Raw genomic sequence first — 25,714 nt, 5'->3', positions numbered from 1 at the left:
TCTTTTCCTTAAGTGCTCCCAGCAGAACTGATGCGTTGTGTCACAGTTTGGGATGCTTTCAAGTTCTGATGTTAAAGACGTCACTTTTCATTTTCAGAGGATGTCGTTCACAGAATGGTCACGAAAATGAGCATTAAAACCTCGAATCAGGGGAGTTCCCGTCGTGGCGCAGTGGTTAACGAATCCGACTAGGAACCATGAGGTTGCGGGTTCGGTCCCTGCCCTCGCTCAGTGGGTTGGGGATCCGGCGTTGCCGTGAGCTGTGGTGTAGGTTGCAGACGCGGCTCGGATCCCGCATTGCTGTGGCTCTGGCGTAGGCCGGCGGCTACAGCTCCAATTGGACCCCTAGCCTGGGAACCTCCATATGCCACGGAAGCGGCCCAAGAAATAGCAAAAAGACAAAACATAAATAAAAAATAAAATAAATTAAAAAAATAAAAACCTCGAATCACTGGAGTGGCCACCCATTCCATTCTTATAGGCAGTTAAATGGCCAGTAGGTCAGAAATGAATGTTACCTATTTGGGACTGTCAGAGACAGACTTGGACCAGAGAAGATTTCAGAAAGCCACACCCATCGATCTGTTCGTTCGGTCCAATAAATCTCTTTGGACTACTTGGCAATATACTTTATCTTGGCAGCCAGGGTCTCTGGTCATCTGTGTTTTAAACACACGTAGATGTACTGAGCAAAATTCATGGACAGATGAACTCCGTATGTCGGATCACAGACCAGAGTCCACGTCAGGTTCTGTAGAACCGGACCTCCAAGAGGCTGGAGTTTTCCTTGACTGACTGCTGACCACAGAGCAGGACGCACTAACGAAAGGAAGGAATGCAGGGTTTGGTTTACAGTCTCGCTACGTGAAAATATGACAAGAGTGACCTTTGTGTGTCTGGCTGTTCCTTTCTAGAGCCACCAGGCGTCCTCGCCTCCTCCCCTGCAGGGGTTCTGAGTCTCTAGGCCCCCAGCTGGGGCCTCTGTCTCCACATACAGGCATACTTGGGAAGTGAGTAAGGCTACTTCCCTTCCAAAAGTCACCGGCCAAACCGCGGCTGGATGGAAGCTTTGCCCCTACTGTGACCCGGGTGCCTCCCACCTGCTCCCCTGGAGCTCCGCCGCTTACTCAGGTGAGAGCCCCAGCCCCACAGGGGCTGAGGGGTGAGGGTAGTCCTTGATCTTCTGGTGTTCAGGTCCGAGGCCTCCTGCTGAGACCTGCCCATCACCTGCCCAGGAAGAGCCAGTTCCTCTCACCACACGCGGGCCCACTGGACCAGGCTGGGCCTGCAGTGCAGGAAGCACGGGGACGGAGTGGAGCACAGAGGGACACAGATGATCAGCACAGAGCCCAGCGCAGAGGACGGCAGGGGGAGGAAGTGGGGCTGAGAATGCCCCATTGGGGCTGCTGCTGGAGACCCCCCTGCCTGAGACAGGGCTCAGGACTCGGCAGGTCAAAGTGGCTTGGCCGACCCTTTCCAGCCGGGAGCTGGTGTGCGAAAGGGGCAGGGAGGTGTGTGGTGGGAGCGTGGCCTCACGGGTCCAACGTCCCAGACCCCTGGGCAGCTACAGTCGGCAGCCTGCTGGACAGTAGGACGCGGCACAGGGTGCAGGCCGCAGCTTCCCACCAGGCCTCCAGGTCTTCGACACCCAAGGCGCTGGGTGGTAAAGTGGCCAGCGCCGAGCCAGCGCCCCCACCAGCCCTGTGCTCCCCGGGTGGTGCAGGTCCTGTGACTCACTGTCTGAGGACAAAGGCTGCAGACCAGCTGGTGCAGGGCCGCCCCATGGAGCCAGGAGCCTTAGGTGTCACCAGGCTGGAGCAGGGGTTTACCCCACTCCTGCTCCATGACCTGCCCTGGGGCCACCAGGCTGTCTGCTCTGTTCATTCCCTTCTTCAGTTAAACCGTATTTAACAAGATGGTACAACAACCGTTGCCAAGAATGAGTTAAGATGTGCTCAGGGCCCTGAAGAAACACATCAGCCCGCTGGGGAGATGGCTCCACACAGGAACGAATCGTAGGACATCCCCAGCCACGCAGCACAGGGCCGCTAAAGGGACACAGCTGGGCAAGAGGCGAAGTCGCCATACCTCCGCGCCACCAAGCAGGTGAAGACAGGCCACCCGGGCCGCCAGCAGAGGGAGCTGCCCACAGCGCCGGTCTTGGGCCGCTGGTGTCACCACACCCAGTGCCACAATGTGCTCCCCCAAGAAACCAAGGCTTCCTCCATTTCTACTTTCTCAGGCATTGCCCCCCCACCCCCCGCCCGGCCACCTGGGGATCCTTCCTGGATTCTTTACAGGGTCTCTGAGAACCACTACCCTCTGCTCTTATTGAAAAGAATTCTGAAAAAGATCTGTAATTTGCGAGGAAATCAACGATTTCCAATCCAGAATGGGGGGGAAGGACCTTTTCTGCAAACAGAAAAGTGGCTTCTGTGTGCCCATCAGTGCTCCCTCCCAAAATGGTTTGAATGTCCCTTTAAATTTGTTCTTCTCCTGTTACCCATGTTTTAAAAAAATCAGCCTCTAATGCACAAGTGTGTTTCAAGGCCATCTCTCTAAATATACACACACTGAAGCTGGTTTACTCATGAGCGTTAGAAAAAAACTCAAACCCACAAACAGCCACTCCCCCCACTCTCCCAAAAAACCCAAGGCAAATGACAACAGAAATCTAAACAAGGGAGCAATCACTGCAGGAGAGGGCCAAGGCCAGGGTCTTCTTCTGAAAACAAACGGGTGCTCCCAGTACCTGTCCTTCCGCCCGCCCCCACACACCCTCCCCCTTAAGGCCAGGCTGGTTCCGACCACCGGTGCTGTGTGAAAACTTCGGTCTGGCTAAGTAAGAACTTCGGTCCCTAGAGTTCTCGTTGTGGCTCACTGGAAACAAACTCGACTAGTATTCATGAGGGTGTGGGTTCGATCCCTGGCCTCGCTCAATGGGTTAAGGATCCGGCGTTGCTGTGAGCTGTGGTGTAGGTCACAGATGTGGCTCCGATCCGGTGTGGCTCCGATCCGGTGTGGCTCTGGTGTAGGCCGGTGGCTACAGCTCCAATTCGACCCCTACCCTGGGAACCTTCATATGTTGCACATGAGGCCCTGAAAAGCAAGAAAGAAAGAAGGAAGGAACAAACAAACAAATGAACGAATGAACAAACGAACGAACTGTGGTCCCACCACACCTTCACCTGTCAGACAGGGCCTTGGGAGAGGCAGTGACAGGGGAGAATTGCCACCCGAAGCACCTGACACCAGCAGACTCTTGGTGAATTTCACCAGGACTTGGTCTGGGGGAAATCTGGGGAATTCTGGCCTGGGTCCAGCGATGCATCGTGTCCTTCCTCCCCAGCACCCCCAGAGGCAGAGCCCCGCTCCTGCTCACGTGGTCGTGGGCGGCCTGGCAGCGGCTTGACCAGAAGGCATCTGGGCCCATCTGAGCGGCGGGGGGGGGGGCTGAGCCAGGCTTTTAGAGCTGAGTTGGGGTGCCCTCCGTGCCCCCTTCAGGAGTCCCCCGAGAGAGATCCCGGCTCTCGGCTCCAACACTCTCCTCGGCGGTTATTTTTCATTTAGCAAAAAGCCTCGCCTGACCCTCTGTGGCGGCTTTGTAAGGGCAGTTGGATTTGTGTGCTGTGTGTCCGCACATGTTCTTATTTAATGCTTTTTTTAAAAAATGAGCCGTTTTTTCCCTTACACCTGCCTAATGTAAGCCATCCGTTAAAGTTTCATTTTGAAATGGGAGGAGGACGTCAGATTGCAAAGCACGCGGGCTGGAGGACAGGCTGGTCCCAGCTGGCAGACAGCGGCCTTTCCTTCCTCAGTTTGAGACCCTGGCTCCTGGGTCCCCGACAAGGCGGCACCCCAAGGCCCCACAAACATCACTGACACCTCTGTGCAGGAGCAGCCAGGGCCAAGTTTCTGCCCCATGGCAATCTCGGTTCTGCTCAGATACCAGCGTTTCTAGAACACGTTAGCGCCACATGAGAAGACCTGTCCAGCAGGCTGCGGGGAAACGGGGCACGTGCCTGGACGACGGTGCGAGCAGGTGACACTGGGCACAGCTGCCTCTCCCGGCGGCAGGTCTGAGTCCAGAAAACACCGAGCCTGAGACGTCCTGGAGGCTGTTCCAGAGCCGGGCTGGCAACCTTCTTCTGAAAAGAGCCAGAGCGGAAATATTTGGGGGCTTGCAGATGGGACAGTCTCTGTCCCGACACTCAGCTCTGCCACGGCACAAAGACAGCCACAGACAAGCAGTGACAGCCAGGCGCCGCCACACCAACAAAACCTCACCGGCAACAGCAAGCAGCAGCTGGATTCGACCCACACACGGTACTTTGCAGCCTCTGTTCTAGAGGAGGCCCGACGGGTGGGCGGGAAGTCTACAATTAGAATTCCCTTTATCCTGTACTTTCTAGAAGATACACCTGGTTACAGTAAGTCATTTTCCTCCAAGATCAAACTCCAAAAGGGTTTTCTTAGGGTGGACGCTTCCTCTGCCATCATCTGCTAAATAAAGGAACTGCAGGGGGCAAGGTCCTGAGAGCTACAGCCCGGCTAGGCAGCACCGGCTCTTGGCACCCGCACGCCCCCACCGCATCCAGGAATCCGGGCTTTGCACAGGTACAGGTGGTCAGCAAGTCCGCGAGTCCCTTCTGAGGGCCTAAGAGTTTTAACCTGCTCAGCGTTCACGAGGCCGTCCACTCCTTATTTACCACCCATCACAAGATTACTCTGCACATTCCAGACGCCAGGCCCCATCACTCCTCCAGCTGGACACGGACGCGGCTCACGGCCCCATGACTCTGCAGATGTTCCAAGGGACGGCTTCTCACCGCTCTTCTCCGCCCGAGGCCTTCCCAGAGCCCCGGCCCCCTCGGTGCCCCTGGGAATTCCAGGTGGGGGGCCTCCAGCCCTTCCAGCGCCTCCTCACGGTCCCCCAGCCCTGCGGCTGCCTCTTACACTCACGGCCTCCTGGTGTCCCCAGCACCGCCTGTCTCTTTAAGGAATAAGACGTCGCCCGAGAACAGCAGCAAACGTTCTGCTTCCCTCGGCTTCCCGTCACCCCGTCCACTGAGAAACTCAGCGGGCAGTGAGAGATGAAGACACACTGCCAAGTTACAGAAATATCGGCATTAACATCAGATGTAAGTTTTCAGCAGACCTGATTCACTTTTTTAAGTTTAATAACTAAAGCGGCAGTTGAGCAACGAAAATGGAATCTCCACTGCATCTATTAATAGAAGGGCTGACGGTAAATTCCTCTCCGCCTTGGACGAGGGAGTGTTTTTCCTTGCTTGGGTCTCTCAGGTTTTAGTTTCTTGTACGCCCTCCTGGCCTCACAGAATTGGACTTGCTACCCAGTAGAGACAAGGAATTCTGTGGCTGGGAGTTCCCACCGTGGCTCAGTGGTTAACAAATCGGACTGGTAACCATGAGTTTGCGGGTTCAATCCCTGCCCTTGCTCAGTGGGTTAAGGACCCAGCGTTGCCTTGAGCTGTGGTGTAGTTTGTAGACGCGGCTCGGATCCCACGTTGCTGTGGCTGTGGTGTAGGATGGCGGCTACAGCTCTGATTGGACCCCTAGCCTGGACACCTCCATGTGCTGCGGGAGCAGGCCTAAAAAAGAACAAAGAAATAAAAAGAAATAAAAAATAGGAAAGCACCTGAGAGGAAAGCCACTCACCCCCACGATTTTAGGTACCGAATCCAGGCTCAACACTTGACACAGGAGGTGGGAAACCTTTTTATCTGTTCAGGTGCCAGCCTGGACCCTCTGGCAGGACACGTTGCTGGAAAGAGTCATTACCGGCACCCTGGGGCCCTGCGTGTGCTTCGAGGCCAGTGCTCTGAGGCTGGGGTCCAAGGGGCCTCGACCTGACACCGTGGACGTATTTCCAGAAGCCGGGAATCTGCAGCCTAAAGCACTTTCTGGATTTGTTTGTTTATTTATTTATTTTTACTTTTTTATCTATCTGGTTACCGAGGCCAGTAACCAGAGAGGCGAAACCTGTGAGTGTGTGCCTTATGCTTTAGATGAACCCATCACTGTTTATCCTGGCAGTGGGTCCCATCTGTAGATGGGGCCAGTGGCAGCAGGAGGGGCCACCTGGAGCTGCAGTAGGAATGCCTTCCAGGGAACAGGCTTCTACGCCGCCCGATGGTCACTCACACCAGATTTTCCTCCTTGAAGCCGAGAAGGTTTCCTGCACAAACATCTCTTTGTGAAGCTCAATTACCTCCTACAATAATCTGTGCCTTTAGTTTAATAACTACAGATGTTGTGGGGGTGGTGGCAGGGTGGGGGGAGATGATGAAGGAGAGGACACAGGGGCCGCCCCCTTCGGAAAATGTGGCAACACTTCCTTCCATGGAAAAAGCACAGCAGTTTTTAGAATCACTAGAAAATTTCAGTCGTTTATAGAGCAACTAGAAAAAGCCAAGGCTGTTGGGTTAGGGGGAGGCCAGAGTGGGCCGTCTCCCAGCTGCCCCCTTCTAAGGAGACCCAGATCTCAGTGACACCGTCACCTGGAATTGTTATGTTATGCTTGGAAACAGTCCAAAAGTCGGCCAGCAGCACCCAGCCATTCACCAAATGCTAGCTCTACTTGCAAAAGAAATAAAAAACCTAAGATATTAAACAGCAATTGGGAGACAGTACGAACGCACTAAGAGCCAGAGGAACTTTCTTAACTAGACGGCAAATTAACTTTCACTGGGGGACGGTTTTCACCACTGGAAATACACGTGCACGTTTTCCCCTTTAAGTTCTAGCCACGTATTATTTAACGTTAACTTCAGGGTTAGTGGGGGTGTTTGCGTGTGAAGGGAAGTCCGTTGGCTACGCATAGGACAGTTCCTAAGTCACTGTCATACCCCGCATCCCACAGTGCTTTGCTACAACAAATGCTGTTTTACACACCCAGCCACTTACAAATAAAATAACATTTACAAAATGCCTCACACTCCACAACTGCAAATAATCTCACCCTTCCAATTCATGTTTACCTAACACTTAAGCCCTTAAAAAAAAAATCAACTAATAATAAGAAAACTACTCAGAACCATTCAACAAAATCAACCTAATAATACTTAAGCCATTAAAAAAATCAACCTAATAATAAGAAAGCTACTCAGAACCATTAAAAAAAAAAAAAAATCAGGCGTTCCATTGGGGCTCAGCGGAAATGAATCTAACTAGTATCCATGACAATGCAGGTCAGATCCCTGGCCTGGCGCAGCCAGTTAAGGATCCTGTGTTGCTGTGGTGTAGGCACGCAGCTACAGCTCAGATCCGACCCCTAGCCTGGGAACCTCCATGTGCCGCAGGTGAGGCCCTAAAAAGACAAGAGAACAAACAAAGATCATCAACCTAATAATAAGGAAGCTACTGAGAACCAACCTACTAGGGTGGCTGAAGGTCCCTGGACTCTCCGGAAGACTGTGACCTCTGTGGCGTCACAGGAGGGCCAGCTGGGAACCACCTCCCTTCAGCCTTCGTGCAGCACATGCTCACCGGGTGCCTACTGCTCGGAGTCGGGTCAAGAGCAGAGCCCGGCCGTGGCCGATGCTCCTGTCCGACTCAAGGATTCCAGCTCTGACGCCTGCCTTCCAGTCAGTTCTGCGGGGCTCAGTGGGGTCACCTCAGACAAGGACTTGTCCCCAGCCCTGCTCTGCTCCCTATAAAACGAGAGCAAAGTGCCTCCCTCAGGGGGCTGCTGTGGGGTCCATAAAGCAGTGTCTGGCTCACAAGGGCTGTCGCTGTTGTCATGGTCGCTGTTGTCATCAGTGTGTGCCAGGCAACCTGTGAGGTCCGGCGACACAGCTGGGACAGACTGACACTGTCCTGCCACAGGAGGCCTGCAGTCCAGTGGGGAACACGGGCAGCCGCCAGGTCACCAAGCAGTTTGTGCTGCTGTCGGCCGTGACTGTGGTTGTGGCGATGGTGTGAGGGGGAGAACCTGACCTGGCCCTCGGGGTCATGGCAAGATTCCTTGAGGACTGGCCGTCCAGCTGAGCTCTTGGGATGAGAGGGGCTTGGGGGCTTCCTTGCAGAAGCTGCAATTGTGAAAGGTGCAGAGGTACGGCCCAGAGGGCAGGGAAGGCAGAGACCAGAGGCCAGGGAGCAGGGAGCGGGATGCAGGCAGAGGGGCCACCACAGAGCTTGCTGCTGAGGACTTTCCAGCCCATTTTAAAGGCAATGAATGAGAAGCCACAGGCAGTTTCAAACAAGGAGGAACATTCTCAGATGTGTGTTTTTAAAATACCTGCTGCTTTTTGGAGAAGGACCTAGAGGGCGTGTCTGTAGGAGGCCCTGTGGAAAGGGATGCTCTGTGTCTGCATCCTGCATCCATGCCAACACCCCGGTCCTGATGCAGGAGATACTGCCACTCGGGAGCTGGATGAAAGGTGCACAGAGCTTCCTGTACCATTTCTCATGGCATATGAATCTACGCTTTTCTCAAAACAGTAAGTTCAATTGCAAAACTTATTCAGAAGCACAAGCTGTAAGGCAGAGGTCCTGCAGGAACTGTCATCCCCAGATACGTGTCAGCTGAAGGAAGAGCCAGCACCCTAGGCTAGAGTCCAGCACTGGTGGGAATGGGCCTGGCTTCTGGCTGTGCCCTGATGGCAGGGGACCCTTCCCTGCTAAGTGGGGTAGCAATGGCTTGTAATTTCGAATACTTGTTTTATGACTAAGGATTATTTTTCTCATGTCATGCTGCACCTTGGTAAACTCAAATAATCACCCTCTTCTAACTTAAAAAAAAGGGGGGGGGGGTCTTGTTATCCTGCAGAGAAGGGCCCAGAAGGCCTCCAGAGAATTGTGGGGAGACCAGTTAGGTGGCTGCAGCACAGCCTAAGGCTCACACCGCAGAGTGTGGTCCACAGACCAGCAGTTTCAGCTGCGCCTGGAAGAGACTGTTCGAAACAGGAGTCCTGGGCCCCAACACAGACTCACAGAATCTGGATCTGCACCTTAGCAAGGTATCGAGGAGACGCCCCTGCAATGAGCCTTCGAAGATGGGCACCAGTGCGGTGGTGGGGTCGTGCCAGCCCCGACTGGTGTTAAGGAGTTTGAATCCACAGCACTGGGGATGGCTTCGTTACACAAGTACCGAGGGAGAGGGTGATGTCAGGAGCCACTGACCCTCAAATGAGAATCTGGACTGTCTGAGCTAGAGGTGGCCGTACGGAAACGCTCAAGGGCCAAGATCCCAGGGAAAGGCGTGGAGTCGCATCTGGACAGGGCAAGAGGGGCTGCCACTTGGCAAGTGCCCTGCCCTCGCGAGCCCGGGCCCCCAAGGTGCATTCTGTGGGGGCGGCTCCTGGCTGCCCTCTCCCAGCCCGAGTCCGTCGAGCGCACTGCCCACCAGGGCCGCCCTCTGAGTTGGTCACGCCACGTCCAGACTGCGTATGACAACTGTACAGACAACAGGAACCTCCCCGGACCTGCAGTGTTCCCGTGGGGCCCCGATGCCTTCCACCCAGAGGCTGAAACCAAAGACCATGGAACACAATGTGCGATTCTGAGACTCTAAACACCCACGACACTGCACAAGGCCCCAGAGCCCCGGTCCACACCTCGTGTGGGGTTCCGAGGCACCGAGAGGGCTTTAGTCCCCTTCATGACTAATGTGTCTACACAAAACCCTGCCGAGGTGTGAAACACGCCAATTTCAATAAAACATGCTGAAACAAGCTTTCGGATCTGATGGAAGTAGTTCGGAATGTCACACGGACCCTCCGTGCCAGCAGCACGGGGGGCGGGGAATAGCAACAAGTCTGGACATTTTAAAACCATGACTGATGTAGAGCAAAGAGTTTCCCTGAAACTTAGGCTACGGCTTCCCTGCCCTCATCCCTCTGTGCACTCGCACCAGTGAGACCACACGGTTCCTGGTCAGACTCGCTTCCGCTGCACCACGACGGGAACTCCCTTTTCTCACTTTTTAAAGTTTTATTGACGCTCAGTTGATTTACAAGGTTGTGTTAACTTCTGCTGTACGACAAGGTGATTCAGGTCCATCTTTTTCAGATCTACACGTGCACTTTGAACGCTCATTTCTCGATGGCTTGACGAGATATTTATGTGCAAAAAATACCGCCTTCATTCCTCGCCCTTCACCACAGCACCGTCCTCCTCCCACAAAGCCACCTGGAACTTATAGGTCTCACCACGAAGGGCCTCTAGCCACACACCACCTTTTTTCTCAGATTTGAGAACTTGAAGACACAGCCTGGTAAAATGGGGGGGCCAGAGGGTCATGTTCAGGGCCTTCTGGAGCAAAGGCAGGAGACGAGAAGGGAATTTGTGATGGAGCCTGTGACGGTTTTGGTGGCCACGAGCGTGGCTCTGAAAGAACCCAGCACGTGGATGATGGTGATGTGGTCTCTGCGTGGAAGGTGCACCACCGTACACTATTAATTAGCCCCCAAATGATCCATCTCTCACCAAGCACTGGAGGCAAGAGGCCCGGTGCGAGGGGCCCCTGCCCTGAAGGAGTTCAGCCCCTGGCAACGACGGAGCGACAGGCGGGAAAGAATTCACAGCAACCCCTCGGAATGCATATTTTCAGCTACAAGAGGAGAGAGGGCACTTGGGAAAAAGCTCCCCCGGGGATCTGATGCTCGGTGGCTTGTAAGACCAGCTTTGTTGTGCCGAGAAACCAAGGAAGAGAAGCTGAGAGCCGCAGAGGCCGGAGTACCTGCTGCCAGCTGGACGGCAACTCCCGAGGTGGACCCAGCGCTGACTGGAAAACGGGGCCACGCCGAGGACAAGGGGCACAGGCTGGGTGGGTCCTGCGCGACGAGCAGGAGCTGCCAGAGGGCAGGGGCGGCCGGGAGCTGGGAGCAGAGGAGACTTGTGGGAAGTGGGGGTGCGGGGTTTGGTGATGGAGCCTCCTGGGTGAGGGTCTCTGAGGCCTCTCAGGGAGCAGAGCCCTGCAGAGAGTGCGTGCTGCTGGTTTCACAATCCACCTGCAGAAATGCCACCATGCCCCTCAGAAAGTGGGCTCAGGTCCACCCTCTCAAGCTTTTGGTGGTAGATGCTGAGGTCTGAACTGACTCTCAAAAAATCAAACAGTGTTTGTTTAATTTTTGAAATTGTGCTGAATCAGACGCGGAGCACGAGACCCAGGATTATAGCCAGTGTTCAGCACACAACAGTCGGATGTGACGGAGGTTCGGCACGGTGGCCACCGCACGAGAGAGCCCGACAGGGCACCCCATTCGCAGTCTGGCTGGGAGACAAGGACACTTGCTAGGCGGCTGAATTAATGACAGCACACATTTGACTGCATTGCTAAAATGCCTTTTTAGTCTCCTGCTATGTTCAATGAACTGACAATACCCACGAAAGCTTGGTAAGGCTGGATATCTAAAACAAAAGAGAAAAAAAAAACGCCCATCATGCTGCAGTGTTGCTGCTGTATTTCTAGCCTGTTTTTCACGGTGGTTCTCTGGACTAGGAGTTCAGCAAGAGAAAGGAATGGGGGTGGCTGGGCAGGGACAGTCGCCTTTTCCTGGGTATCCAAGTTTGATCCCCAAACCTACTAGTGGCTATGAACAGCTAAGCACCAGAGGTTTGGACCGCATGGGCTTTCCAAAGAGGGCGGCGTGAAGAATCTTTGCTTTAAGGTTCCATCAGGGGCTTCCTTACCCTGAACATCTGAGACATCTCCTGTGTTGTAATACTTGGATCTAGTCCATGGAATCTTCCCCAGTTTCAAAACAGATGACCTATCACTGGAAGACTCACTTATCTCCTTCCCCCCGGGGCCTGTAAACCAGTCCAGCAAAGCCCCAACTTGCAGCAAGCAGGCCATCCACTCGACCAGAAAGCACAGCTATCTAATCTCCCAGAAATGACACCTGGCAAGTTTCGAACCCTAATGCCATCTGACTCATTTCCAACAACGTTTTTTTCATACAAGCAGCATTAATGGTGCCCCTTAAGTCTGAAGGCTCTGTAACCAGTGGAAAATATAACACCAGGCAGCCTGAAAAGCAGCCTCCACTCCAAATGAGTGTCTGAAGATCGCCGGCAACGTTCCCAGGAGAACACAGGAGCCCATGTGCCATTCATCAAATACGGATCGGGCCCCAAATATATGCCAGGCCCGTGCTTGTTGCTGGAGGCACAACAGGGCGGTCTGTGCCCTCCTGGAGCGGACAGTCTAGGAAGAAAGACCAACACCAAATGCAGGTATTGCTCACACCCCCACCCCTTAGCTGATTTAAAGGGCAAGTGAGTACCTGCCTTTCAAGACGACCACGCAGACGTCCTCCCCGCGGTCGCTTGCCCCCTTCTGTACCCAAGCGAACACCTTTCAAAGGAGAGAGCCAAGAACGTACTCCCTCTGTGCCATCAGGGAAGTGGCTCAGCATCGATTCCTACAGGACCCGGGGGCAAGACAGGCCACACGTGTCACTGCCGGCCTGGGCGACATTCGTACCTCAGCAGCTCAGGAAGCTTCTCCAGCCCTGGAGGGCCTGCGAATTCCCCAGGACTTTGCTAAATACACATTTGCAGGTTCCCCAGGGCCTGAACGGCCTGCGTTCTACCAGGGCGCGGGGGAAGGGGGTGCCAGAGAGTGTGTCCTCAGCGCAGCAGAGGCCGCGCAGCGCTGGCCAGGAGCGACGGGAAGACGGTGCCCGCCTGGGCCGCCCCCGAGCCGGGAAGCAAAAGGGGGAGCTTCGCGGGGCAAGGGGAGCGGCTTCGAGCCCCGCGCAGAGTCTCTGCAGAGTCTCTACCCAGACGGGCTTCAGCGCGGCGGTGAGAAGGGTGGTGTTCTGAAGAAATCCAGACACTGAGGCGGAGGAGAAAAGGCACAGGGACCGTCTCTCGCCTCATTTGCTGGGATAAATCCATCATTCCCAAGGATTCATCTGTTGGAGATAGAAAATGTCAGACCCTTGGAGTTCCCGTCATGGCTCAGTGGTTAACGAATCCGACTAGGAACCATGAGGTTGCGGGTTCGATCCCTGGCCTTGCTCAGTGGGTTAAGGATCCGGCGTTGCTGGAAGCTGTGGTGTAGGTCGCAGACGTGGCTAGGATCCAGCGTTCCCATGGCTCTGGCGTAGGCCGGCGGCTACAGCTTCGATTAGACCCCTAGCCTGGGAACCTCCATATGCCGCGGGTGCAGCCGTAAAAAAGACAAAAGACAAAAAAACGAAAGAATGAAATAATGCTATTTGCAGCAACATGCATACAACTAGAGAGTCTCATACAAAGTTAAATAAGTCAGAAAAAGAAAGACAAATACCATATGATAATATGCTTCACTTATATGTGGAATCTAAAATATAATACAAACCAACATATCTACAAAACAAAAACTGACTCACAGACCTAGGGAACGGACTTGTGGTTGCAGGGGGCGGGGGGGCAGGGGAGGACTGGGAGTTTGGGATCAGCAGAAGCAAACTAGTGCTCATCCGATGGATACACAGCAAGGCCCTACTGTGGACACAGGCGCTACATTCAGCATCCGTGATAAAGGGTGATGGAAACGAATGCGACCGACCTAGAGCTGCAACCGAGCCGCCGCGCGCGCGCTCACAGCAGAAATTGACACAACACTGCAAATCAACTACGTCATTAAAATTTTTTAAAATACTCAGGAGCAGAGACAGTGATCTGTCTACAGGGTAAAACAAGATTTTGTACACACATCAAGGACGTTCACACTTTTAGAGGAAAAAGGGAACCAAACCACCTCCACTGCCTGCACAGAGGAGAGCAAGAGCCGCACAGACGTTTCACTGTGTATTTCGCCTGGAAAATAAGCAAGCTGCCTGGGTGCTGTGACTAGGAAATGTTTTTCCGGGGCTACCCTGTCTCCTGACCGTCGCCGAGCAGGGGCAAGAGCGCTAGCTTCTTTAGTCACCGCAGCCACAAGACGGGGTGGGCAGCACCACTGGCCATGTCATCATTAGTCAGAAGCGGGGGAGAGCTGTTCTGGTTCTCACTCCCCCTTCCGTTTCACCCAAGCCTGAGGAGCGACCCTCTCCGCCGTCCTGCCTGGCCCCTGATGGTTCTATCACTGCTTGGTGGCCCTCTCCTCCTCTCCGAAGTGCTCGCTTGGAGGGAAATGGCATGGCCGTCCCAGTCTGGCTCTGATGACTTCTCAGGGCCCCAGGAGAAGATGGTTCCTGTCTGCAGAAGACGAGGGACCTGGGCTGTAGTTCCCATGTGACTGTCAGGCTGCATGTTGATGAAAACTGCACAGGACAGAAGGTCAGGGTCTGGACTCTGGGGCTGACTCTGCCACCAAGCGCCTGTGCGGCCATGGCCACTGGCCAAAGCCCCCTGGACCGCAATTTCACAGCCTGACAAGGACTGTCAGATATCATCTTTCCAGCAGCATGAACAGCCTCTCACTCTTGTGTTCAACCCCAATAGCTACCTTGCAGGAAACCCCTCATTTTTCCTACGAGGCTACAGCCGCCCCGGTGGGCTTCCAAGTGGATCAGCGCAGAGCCTGCCAGGATCTGCCAGGGCCCATCCTGAGGCCAGTCTAGACGATGCCAGAGGCCTTGATTGAAAGTGACAACCCCCAGCAAATCATCTCTTTGTTTTGACTGCGAATTTGGCTTGAGCAACGGCCCCCTCCCACCTGCTGCCGGGTCACAGGCTGTTGTGTCTGTCCATTTGGCCCAAGAGTCTTCTCCTGCCAGGACCCCAGCAGGAAGGGGACTCGGAGTGGCAGCCGTCAGAATGTCCTCACTATTTCGCTGGTGCCACCGTGAGCATCCGAGACACAGAAGGATGGAAAGCCCACTCTGAGCAGATCTCTCATGTGTATCTGGGGAGTCCCCGGTGGCACAGCTGGAAGGCCTGTCGTTACTGTGGTGGCCTTTTTCCAACCCGAGAGGGAGGATGTAAACGCAGCTGCGTTGCTGTCCCGAGTCCTGCACACTGAGCAGCTGAGGGTCTCAGGTGAGGCCGAGGAAGGCATCACTCAGCTCTCACTGTGTCAGGCACCAGACATCCAGCCAGCCCTCCCCGCCAAGCCCTGCCCCCGACACCCACCCTGGGGTCCCTTGCGTCATAAGGTGACAAGGACAAGGGCACTCTGCACGGTGCCCGGCACAGAGGAGCCATGACCAGCAGTGCGCACGTCGCCTTTTTCCTATTTTAAAAGCCTTTCGTTTGGGGGCAGCATCCCAGGCCCTCCTAAATGCAGTACCTCCACGGGGTTTACCTGCTGGGCTGTGGGCAGACGAGGCCAGGCCGCTGCCCAAGGCAACGCGCCTCTGTTTGACCTTAACTCACCCCTGAGGTCAGGCCAGCTCCCTTAACAGGTCAGCTCAAGGCATTTTTCACTCTGGATGGTAAGAGTATCCACCCGTAAAGGTGGTTTGAGACCCCCTTTCAGGCTACTTTACACTGAGACGCCCACTGCGGCATTTTATTCAAGAAGGTGGGCAGGTGAGAATCAGTGGAAACAACAGGCTCAGGAAACCAAAATCCAAGTCTAATTAAAGAAAAAAAAAAAAAGGTGTGAGGTTAAAAAACAAGAAAACTCAGCAAGGAGGCAGCTGCCTGAACCCAGCCCTGAGGCAAAAGCTCAGCTGGGGCCTGAGCCCCTCGCAGGCGGCCTGGGAAGAGCGCAGTCAGCTGCCTGTTCGCGCCCGGCGAGTCCAAACCCAGTTTCTATGGTTTCTGAATCAGTTCCTGGGATGGAAATGCAACGGCCTAAAGCGACAATGATGCCTCCAAGAATAAAGCAGTTTAGGTCTGGAAAGCCCCCAACACTCCGCTGGCGGGAAGGAAGCTTTTCTGCAGGCACTTGAACCCCTTCACTTCTGCATCCTGCCAGGGCAGCAGGAACTCACTCCCTTCCCGGCTCTGAAACGCCCCTCCAGCGACGTCGCAGCTGGGCCGGAGATCTGCCAGGGGCCAGCGGGTCACTGCACAGCTCTGGCGGCTGAGGGACAGCAGGAGGCAAGAGAAAGGGAAGCACAGCCGAAATGGGTCCCAGACGCCAGGCTGTGGAGCAATATTTGAAATTCGACTTCCAGTGTGAGCGCGCAGCCACGGGACGAGCGGGTACTTAGAGGCTTGAGAGCCACCTGGGTCCTTGACTCTGCTTCTGCAGATAAGGTCTCTTAGGAATTTCCTGGTTATGCACACATGTTAACTGAGCTATGCATAATTTAATAATCTTAACACATTTAAGACCGAAGACCAAGGCCTATAAATTATTGAAGGTGGTATCGATGAAAATCTTGGGGGTGCCTTTGAGGAGCAGGGTGGTCCCTGCAAGGCCGGTGGGCTTGGCGGCAGCAACACAGACAGGCCCTCCGCCTTATTATCTGCAGGGATTCGTGGTGACGGACTCCCAGAGGCTTCTCCTTATCTCTATGGAGGCCTCTCCCTCACTCTGGAAATCCTCACGAAATTCCTAAGAAGTCTTCTCTGCTACCCTGTCCCCTGACAGACTATTGCAGTGATAACATCCCACCTCTTAACACACGCTTGTATTACTGCAGCGCAAGCCCTGCGATCTCTTTACACCCACTGTGCTTTCACGCTTAGACAGCAGGGTCACCTTCCCCCGGGTTCGGCAGCAAAAGCCAGCTTTCTGGAGACCTGGACACATACACACAACCCGCCCTGGAAGAGGACCTGGCTTTACTCTTCCTACAGAAGTTCACTTGGAGAACTATAGTTCATTCGAAAAGAAAAGATCAACCCCAAACCACTCCAACTGATCCACAAATTCAGCAAAGTAGCAGGATCTGAGATCAACATTCAGAAGCCAGTCGCATTTCTCTATACTAACAGCAAAATATTAGAAAAGGAATACAAAAATACAATCCCCTTTAAAATTGCACCCAAAAAATCAAATACCCAGGAATACAGCTGACCAAGGAGGTGAAGGATATATGCTAAGAACTATAAACATTAATCAAGGAAATTGAAGAGGATGCAAAGAAATGGAAAGATATTCCATGCTCCCGGGTTGATTAAATGAATACTGTAAAAATGGCCCTACTACCCAAAGCAATCTACCGATTCAATGCAATCCCTATCAAATTACCCATGACATTTTTCACAGAACTAGAACAAACAATCCAAAAATTTATATGAACCACAAAAGACCCAGAATTGCCAAAGCAATTCTGAGGAACAAAAACCAAGCAGGAGGCATAACTCTCCCAGACATCAGGCAATATCGTGGCTCAGTGGTTAACGAATCCGACTAGGAACGATGAGGTTGCGGGTTTGATCCCTGGCCTTGCTCAGTGGGTTAAGGATCTGGCGTTGCCATGAGCTGTGGTGTAGGTTGCATATGTGGCTCAGATCCCACGTTGCTGTGGCCCTGGTGTAGGCCAGCGGCTACAGCTCTGATTCGACCCCTAGCCTGGGAACCTCCATATGCTGTGGAAAGCGGTCCTAGAAAAGGCACAAAGACGACAAAAAAAAAAAAAAAAAAGCAGACCAATGGAACAGAATAGAGAACTCAGAAATAAACCCAGACACCTACAGTCAATTAACCTTTGACAAAGGAGGCAAGAACATAAAATGGGAAAAAGACAGTATTTTCAGCAAGTGGCTTGGAAACCTGGACAGCTGCATGCAAATCAATGAAACTGGGATACACCCTCACACCATGCACAAAAATAAACTCAAAATGGCTTGAAGACTTAAATGTAAGACAAGACACCATCAAACTTCTGAAAGAGAACATAGGCAAAACATTCTCTGACATCAACCATACAAATGTTTTCTCAGGTCAGTCTCCCAAAGCAATGGAAATAAAAGCAAAAATAAACCAATGGGGCCTAATCAAACTGACACGCTTTTGCACAGCGAAGGAAACCAAAAAAAGAAAACAAAAAGACAACTTATAGAATGGGAGAAAATAGTTTCAAATGATGCAACTGACAAGGGCTTAATCTCTAAAATATACAAACAACTTATACAACTCAACAGCAAAAAAGCCAAAAACCCAATTGAAAAATGGGCAAAAGACCTGAAGAGACATTTCTCCAAAGATATACAGACAGCCAAAAAGCATGTAAAAAAATGCTCAACATCCCTGATTATTAGAGAAACGCAAGTCAAAACTGCTATGAGGTACCACCTCACACCAGTCAGAATGGCCATCATTAATAAGTCCACAAATAACAAATGCTGGAGGGGGTGTGGAGAAAAGAGAACACTCCGGCACTGTTGGTGGGAACATAAGCTGATACAACCACTACGAAAAAAACAGTATGGAGGTACCTCAGAAAGCTACATATAGAACTACCACATGATCCAGCAATCCCACTCTTGGGCACATATCCGGACAAAACTTTCCTTAAAAAAAGACAAAAGACACATGCATCCCTATGTTCATTGCAGCACTATTCACAACTGCCAAGACATGAAAACAACCTAAATGTCATCAAGAGATGAATGGATTAAGAAAATACGGTACATATACACAATGGAATACTACTCGGCCATAAAAAAGAAAAAAATAATGCTATTTGCAGCAACATGGATGGAATCGGAGACACTCATACATACTAAGTGAAGTGAGTCAGAAAGAGAAAGACAAATACCATATGACATCGCTTATATCTGGAATTTAATATATGCTATAAATGAACCCATCTATAGAAAAGAAACAAACTTGTGGACATGGAGAACAGACTTGGGGTTGCCAAGGGGGAGGGGGAAGGAGTGGGATGGACTGGGAGTTTGGAGCTGATAGATGCAAACTAGTGCCTTTGGAGTGGATTAGCAATGAGATCCTGCTGTGTAGCAATGGGAACTATATTTAGTCACTTATGATGGAGCAGGATAATGTGAGAAAAAAAGAATGTACATATGTATGTGTGACTGGGTCACCTTGCTGTACACTAGAAAACTGACAGAACACTGTAAACCAGCTATAATGGAAAAAAAATAAAAATCATTATTAAAAAAAAGAGAGATGGTTTTAGATGTCTGTTTCTGTTTATTGAAAGACCAAACAAGCCCCTTTGTCGGCAAATAAACACAAGTCTACCAGCCTAGGCTCAAAGGGTTAAAAGAATCTACTGTCTGAGACAAAGGTTTACACCTAAGCCAGGAGGAAGTATCACCTTAAGGTCTGAAAGGAGCTAGGGCCTCCCGCAAAGGTAAGTTTCTGACTAACAGTGACTCACCTGGGAAAGAGGGCAGCTCGGCTTTCCTGCTCCAGGACCTGTCTAGTCTGGCTTTTGGCTGGGTCTCTGGCAGGAGGATCACCTGCACCAAGCTTTGTGCTCCGTGCCCAGTACCAGCCCTGGGCCTCCTCTGAAAACAGCCAGGAGGCCACACCTCCAGGTCAAAACGAGCCTGAAGTTACTGTTACCTGGGAACACGGATATAAGTCTCCAGTTTAACTTCAGTAAAACTTGATCCTTGGGAAGAATATGAGTCCTTAAGGATATCTTCTGTTTGGACTACAGCAATATATGTTACGTTGGAGGCTTTAAATAACTGGGCAGATCCCATAACTGAATCCTCTGTGTCCACTGACTTTCTGACTTCCAAGGCTGTGGAATGTGCTGCCTAATGAGGCAGCCTGTTGTTCACTTGGGTCCTTGCATTTATCCTATGAAATGCTGCCCCCACTCTTCTTCCCTTCCAGTCACTCTCCACCACAGTACCCCCTTTTTTTTAATGAACATTGACCAATAATGTTCATTTTCTTCTTCTCTTTTTTTTTTTTTTTAAAGTTAAAATGTAATCTCCACAAGAGCAGGCAGCTTGCCGGGCCCATGTCCCTAATACAGGGCCCGATCCCTGCCAGGGGCTCCTACCTTCCAGGCCTGCGGACGCTGTGGCCCCGCCCCTACGCAGCCCGGCCTCCCGGGGTGGAGTCCAGTCCTGCTCGACGGCGGCTCCTGGAAGATGGTGCCTGGCTGCCCGGCTGCAGTGCCCTCTGATCTCCCTGGTCAGTACTAAATAACCTCAGCTTTTCCAACTATTATTCATGAATCCCACACTGGCTACTTTTCCTCAGACTGACTTCTCCCCTCCTTAAAATGTAGCACTGAAAACTCTTACAACTTTAACCAGATTTCACTTCTAAGAATTATCCAACAGACTTACCTAAGTGCATAAAAATGTACGAACAAGGAGGCGACCTTTTCTAGAACAAAGCCAAATATCCAACAATAGGGTTGGTCGGACAGCTCAGGCTCATCCCAATCATGGTATTCGGGGCGGCTGTTAAAAGAATGACATGGGCCTGGATGCAGCAACGGAATCACATGAAGTTAAAAGGAAAAAAGACACACAATCATATACGTGTATATGTGTATATACACATATATAATCATATGCATACACACACACAGAGTTCATAGCTCACATGCATGTAAACACATAGCCACACAAATAAATGCTGTATGAAAGGCAAAAACTTGAGGAAAGCTATAAACTTGCTATTTCTCAGTTGTTGGCAGGGATCTTTGTCATATATTTCTATAGTTGCTGAAGTTTAAAAAATGCGTATGTAAGTATGTCCCTCTGGAATCAGAAAAGAGAGTGTGACCCCAGAAGTCCGGGCGCGGAGGCAGGCCAGGGCACTTCCTCCTTCACTCTGAACACCAGCCCTGCCGCTCCCTCTTGGAGGCTCGCCAGGTGTGTTTTGGAATGAGGGTGGGAGTCTGCCCAGGCCTGCAGGCCACCACAACTCCTGGTCTGTCCTTTGGGTCTCATGGCCTGCACCTCCCAGAAGAGTCTACACACAGCCGTCTCCTGATGCTCCTGGCTTTTCTAGGCTCCTCTATGAAAGACAGACTAGCTCAGGGTCAGAGAATTTTGCACTTGGAATGAGTCATCGTACAGCTAAGAATCACCTTTCAGAAGTTCTGCCAACTTAAAAAGAACAGAACTTTTGTTTCGACTTCATCTTTCAAGGATAAAGACTGAAGAGGAAATGCAGATCTTCTTAAGAGATCCCGAGGAATCCAGGTAAAAAGATGTTGCCTTTACACAGCAGTGGAGTTGTTCCCAGCTATTCTTCGTTTACGGACATCTTAATACACAGTATAGCCGTTTGCATGGATTTGAAACACTTTTCTTAGTTAGCAAACCGTTGACCTCGCAAGTAGGCCTGTCTTGAGTAGTTTGTTTTAGATTACTGGGGGGGGGAGTCCAGTGAGTGGGCCAACTGTCTCTCGATAAGGCACAGGCACGTGTGCAAAATCACCTTGCAATTTCATATGCAAATACATCTGTCTCCAAACCTCCAGGCATCTGGAAGTTAAATGTCTTCTGAAAAAGCAGAATTCACCCTGTGCTTTACAACACGTTCTGTCAGGCAGAACCTTGCTGGGACCCGACAAGATACGGAAAAACAGGAACTCTGATTTTTCCATCCCTGCAGCAGCCACGCCCCACACAGTCCCCTTGTTCTGGGTCATAATGCTGATACCGCACATGAAATTCATTAAACATGAACACCTGAAATACAAAGATTTTTCTACCTCGTTAGCTCTAGAGGTGCTACTAAAAACAAAATCGAACAAAAAACTGGAGGGAAAGAGGTCTGTATCGTTTAGTCTTGAATAATAAGACCTAAATATGGGCATTTTCCTTCACTGAGGAATAATACTCTTCTAGGGATCATTTGTTCACCATGTAGCTTTGCCAACAGAAATGGGAAAAACAACAACAACAACAAAAAACCATACCCCTGGCAGCGGGGAGGAAAAAGATAGGGAGAAAGAGAAAATGACAGATGGGGAATGGAGGGGGGGGCCTACATTTGTTACCTAAACTATTTTGTGTAAACAATGAAAATGTCCGAGTTTTAATAAATCCAGATGCTGCTAAATTATGCTTCTTGATGTGTTTTGTTCTGGCAAAGCAGACTGACTTCCTGTACTGTGATTCTGCTTAGAAAGCCGCAAGGTTGGAAGTCTATATGTGCATATATTACATGCAGAATATTATACACGCATTTAACAAGTTTACTACAGAAACTAATTCAGGAACATTTGAGTTACAAGAGCTGAAGACAGTTCTATCATTAAAAGGGTAATATCTTGACTCTTAGATTTCCAACAAGATCTCTAAACTCCACTTTTTAAAACTCGATTCAGGTATGCCTTTTTCAATGCAGGTGTTGGGGAATAATTGATAAACTACTGCATTAAGATATGTATTAATAGGGTGCAACAAAATTTCAGAGTTTGGGGGAGATGTCTTAAAATTCAAGTCTGGAAAGTCACTTAGTATTAATCAAATCCAGGCCTTCCCATGAGATGATCAATTTGAAAGGTTTTATCTAAGCCATTATATCCAAGGTACAGTTTCTCTCAGACCTGCGGATCGTGTGTGCATCCTGCATGTGCAGAATGTTGCGGAGGAGACAGGACCGAGAAAGACGAACACCTTTCGAGCCATTTGGTGCCCAAAGAAACCAGATGGTTTTCAAGTTAGCAGCAGGGCACATGCTTCATGAAATAGAGACTCAGCTGCAAATACGAAGGGAAAATCCAGGTGTGGCCCAGTGGGGGGACTTCTAAGTAGGACGGAGGCCTGCTAAGCCTGACCCTGGCTGAAGGGCTCCAGCTCGGTCCCGACCCCACAGCGCTCACTAGGAGGCGAGCAGTGAGCACCCGCGTGGACCCTGCTACCCAAGGCTCTGGCCTCCACATGCACGCGGAGCTCCTGCCTCTTCTCCAGAACGGCCACGGCCTGGCTTTCCGCTCACCCGGACCTGCACCACCTCAGAGACAAATTCTTGCATTTTGCTGTTTTCAAGAAAGAACGAAGAAACTCAGGGGACAGCCTTCTTATTTCATGCTTAAAACTTTATTTTTGATTCTCACCACCCTGCTTCTTTCAGAGGAGAGAATAAAAACACGTTTTTACAGATCTACTCATCCAATGAACATTTATTTTAAATTATATCTTATCTATCAAGTAGATCTTTCTACCACAACAGCTACATTTTAAAAGTTTATAAATTTGGAAGAGCGTTAAATATAAATGAACTTGGGAAGAAAATCAGGATTCTCTCCTTGCATCCACAGGCTCCGAGTCCAACGCGGGCGATCCAGCTCCGCAGCCAGCGCCGAGGCCCCTCCGCTGTGGCCCCGGGCCTTCACCACGCGCGTCACTCACACGGGAGCTGCTTTCACGGCCAAAGTGGAGAAACGACCCGCGTCCACACATGGGCACTGATGCGCCCAGGCCCAGGCTCGCCTCTCCCTCAGCTTCACGGAGGAATGACTGGCACATCTAATTGCGTACGCTTATCTTAAAGCGGACACTGTGATGCTTGATGCGCACTGAGAAGCGATTACCAAGAGCACGATCTTCTCACACGTCAAACTCTGTTTGTGACCATGACGGATGCACCTAAGATCTGCTCGCAGCAATCCTGGGAGCAGAATTGGATGACGCACTGCAGTTGCCAAGCTGCACGTTAGCGTCTCAGAATGACCTCCTCTTGGGACCCCAAGTTGGTACCCAGGTGACCCCCACTTTTCCATGGTCTTAGAAGGTGTGTATAACATGCTGCTTTACGGGAAATCCCTCTCTTCTAACAACAGAATGACATTAAAAAAAAAAAAAGTAACAGCAAATGAACGAGTTTCCCCTCGAGCACCTGAAGTTGTGAAGGCCAGCCTTTTCCACGGACGTAGGCTCGGTTCTTGTCGGCCCAAACCACAGCGAGAATACACGGAGTCACGTGATCATCAAATGTATTATTCCTTCCTAAGAATCTGACCCCAGAGGAGAGAGCTAAAACTAAGCGATAAAGCAAAGACACAACAACCACAAGCTCATATAATAGTAATTTAAAACAATGATTATACTCCAAATCCTCAAGTCAAAAGCAAATACCCATTGTACAATTCATCGTACAATTCACTTTTTTTTTTTTGGTCTTTTCGTCTTTTCTTGGGCCGCTCCCGTGGCGTATGGAGGTTCCCAGGCTAGGGGTTAAATCAGAGCTGTAGCCACCGGCCTATACCAGAATCCAAGCTGCATCTGTGACCTACACCACAGCTCACGGCAACGGCGGATCCTTAACCCACTGAGCGAGGCCAGGGACTGAACCTGCAACCTCATGGTCCCTAGTCGGATTCATTAACCACTGAGACACGATGGGAACTCCAGTACAATTAATCTTAAAGGGGCATCAGTGTAGTATAAATCGACTACATTAACCAAAAAAGTTGTTATTATTAATACTATTCTATCATAGAAAATTTACTAACCCAAATCCCCTCTCCCTTCTTCCATTTGAGCAGCTTTCTGAGAGCGGCTGATCTGTCGTAGATCAAATGAAGCCAAAGAGTAAGCAATAAATGATTCTAAATCACTTTCCCTAACAGACTGCCCACTTCCTATTTCACTGGAAAGTAACAGAAAACAAAACAAAACAAAACCACAGGGTCACTAACACAGGTTTTGAATGACAGGATGGGCACCTCTCCAGAGCCACTGGGCAAGGCCTGCCTCACCACAGGGTCGGGGAGAAGTGAGGCAGGCCGGCTGCCGGTTCTGCGACCAGACGCACGGTTTCCACCAAGGGAACAAAGCGTTGCTAACGCTTTGGGTCACTTAGTACAGACCAGGTGCTCAGTGCCTCACACATCCTTGGAATTCTCAAGATTCACCCTCCAAAACTGGCCCTAGTTTTTAATTTATAAAGGAGAAAAATGAACTCAAGAGAATGACCTTGCCAAGGTCACACAGCACACAGGCAGCTGGGATAATATTTAAACACGGCCTATCTCAGCATCCACCGTGACTTCAGGTCTCCACCAACCCAGGAGTCATCCTGCACAGCAGCAGTGGAGCACAGGGTGGATGCAGCTTCAGCCCAGCCGTGCAGGGCGTCACCTGTGGACTTGGGGTATTTACCCGGAGTCCCTGTGCCTCAGTTTCCTCCTGCTGATTGGCACACCTTTGCTTTGTGCCACAAAGGGTTGTTCATGAGAACCTGAAGCTCAGGGCCTGTGCCTACCACATGGTAAGCGTTTAATCAGCGCTTCCTACCCTCATTAGCAACAGATGTTCTGTTATACTCAGCCCGCCCTTGGGTGCTTCCGGGCGGGCAGGAGCATGATGGAGTCTCTAAACTGGGTTTGGATTCTGGCAGAGATTAATACTGCTGTTTTTAATATGAGCACAGGCACGTCTACTCTCTGGCCTGGAAACATTAAAACAGTGGGTGCAAGTAATACATTTTTAGAAACCATATCATTCAGGAGAAAACAATTTTCACAAATTAAAACCCGTGAACTTCCCATACAGCGCCTTTATTCCTGCAGAGATGACAGAATCCGTACGAATAACCGCCAGCATGTTTGGCACATTTAGGCTCAATTATACACTGAGATGCAAAAGAGAAGAGACAGGTCCCAGGATATTCAGGGGTTTCTGCGGGACATCATTCTACAGATTCTTCTGTTTGGAAGAGCGTCGTCTGATGTCTACATTTCCTTAGCTATATTCCTTGCTCGGATCTGGACATTGGCACCTCATCCTTCCCAAAGCACTCCACCTGCATAGCTCTGTCTATATAAACATTTTTTCCTGAGATTGAGCTTCAAGTGAAAACTGCTAGCTGTTACCTCCATCTCTTAATGTGACACTTCAGGTTCATGCATGGTTAATTTTGCAAGGTTATCTTTACAAAAATGCACCAGAAAGCATTAGGAAAGTAGAGATATTTTAAGGTATATTACAATTATGAACCACAATGAGGCCTCTAGTTAAT

The 25,714-nt window shown here is 50.8% G+C and overlaps 1 protein-coding gene across 4 annotated transcripts in view; it reads right to left on the bottom strand.

Annotated features, from left to right (window-relative positions):
* EGFR (epidermal growth factor receptor) overlaps window positions 1-25,714 on the bottom strand; it is a 178,050-nt gene that overhangs the window by 69,929 nt on the left and 82,407 nt on the right. The window contains exon 1 of one of the 4 annotated variants that reach the window (XM_047752852.1): window positions 3,189-3,361. The exons of the other annotated variants lie outside the window; for them this stretch is intronic. The gene's annotated coding sequence lies outside the window, so the exon portion shown is untranslated. Of the gene's footprint in view, window positions 1-3,188; window positions 3,362-25,714 lie in introns of those variants that run through there. 4 annotated transcript variants of the gene reach the window in all.

Source organism: Phacochoerus africanus, chromosome 11 (genome assembly GCF_016906955.1).
Source record: "Phacochoerus africanus isolate WHEZ1 chromosome 11, ROS_Pafr_v1, whole genome shotgun sequence".
NCBI lineage: Eukaryota > Metazoa > Chordata > Mammalia > Artiodactyla > Suidae > Phacochoerus > Phacochoerus africanus.
Note: the sequence above shows the minus strand (reverse complement) of the source record. Positions and strands in the feature narration are given on the sequence as shown.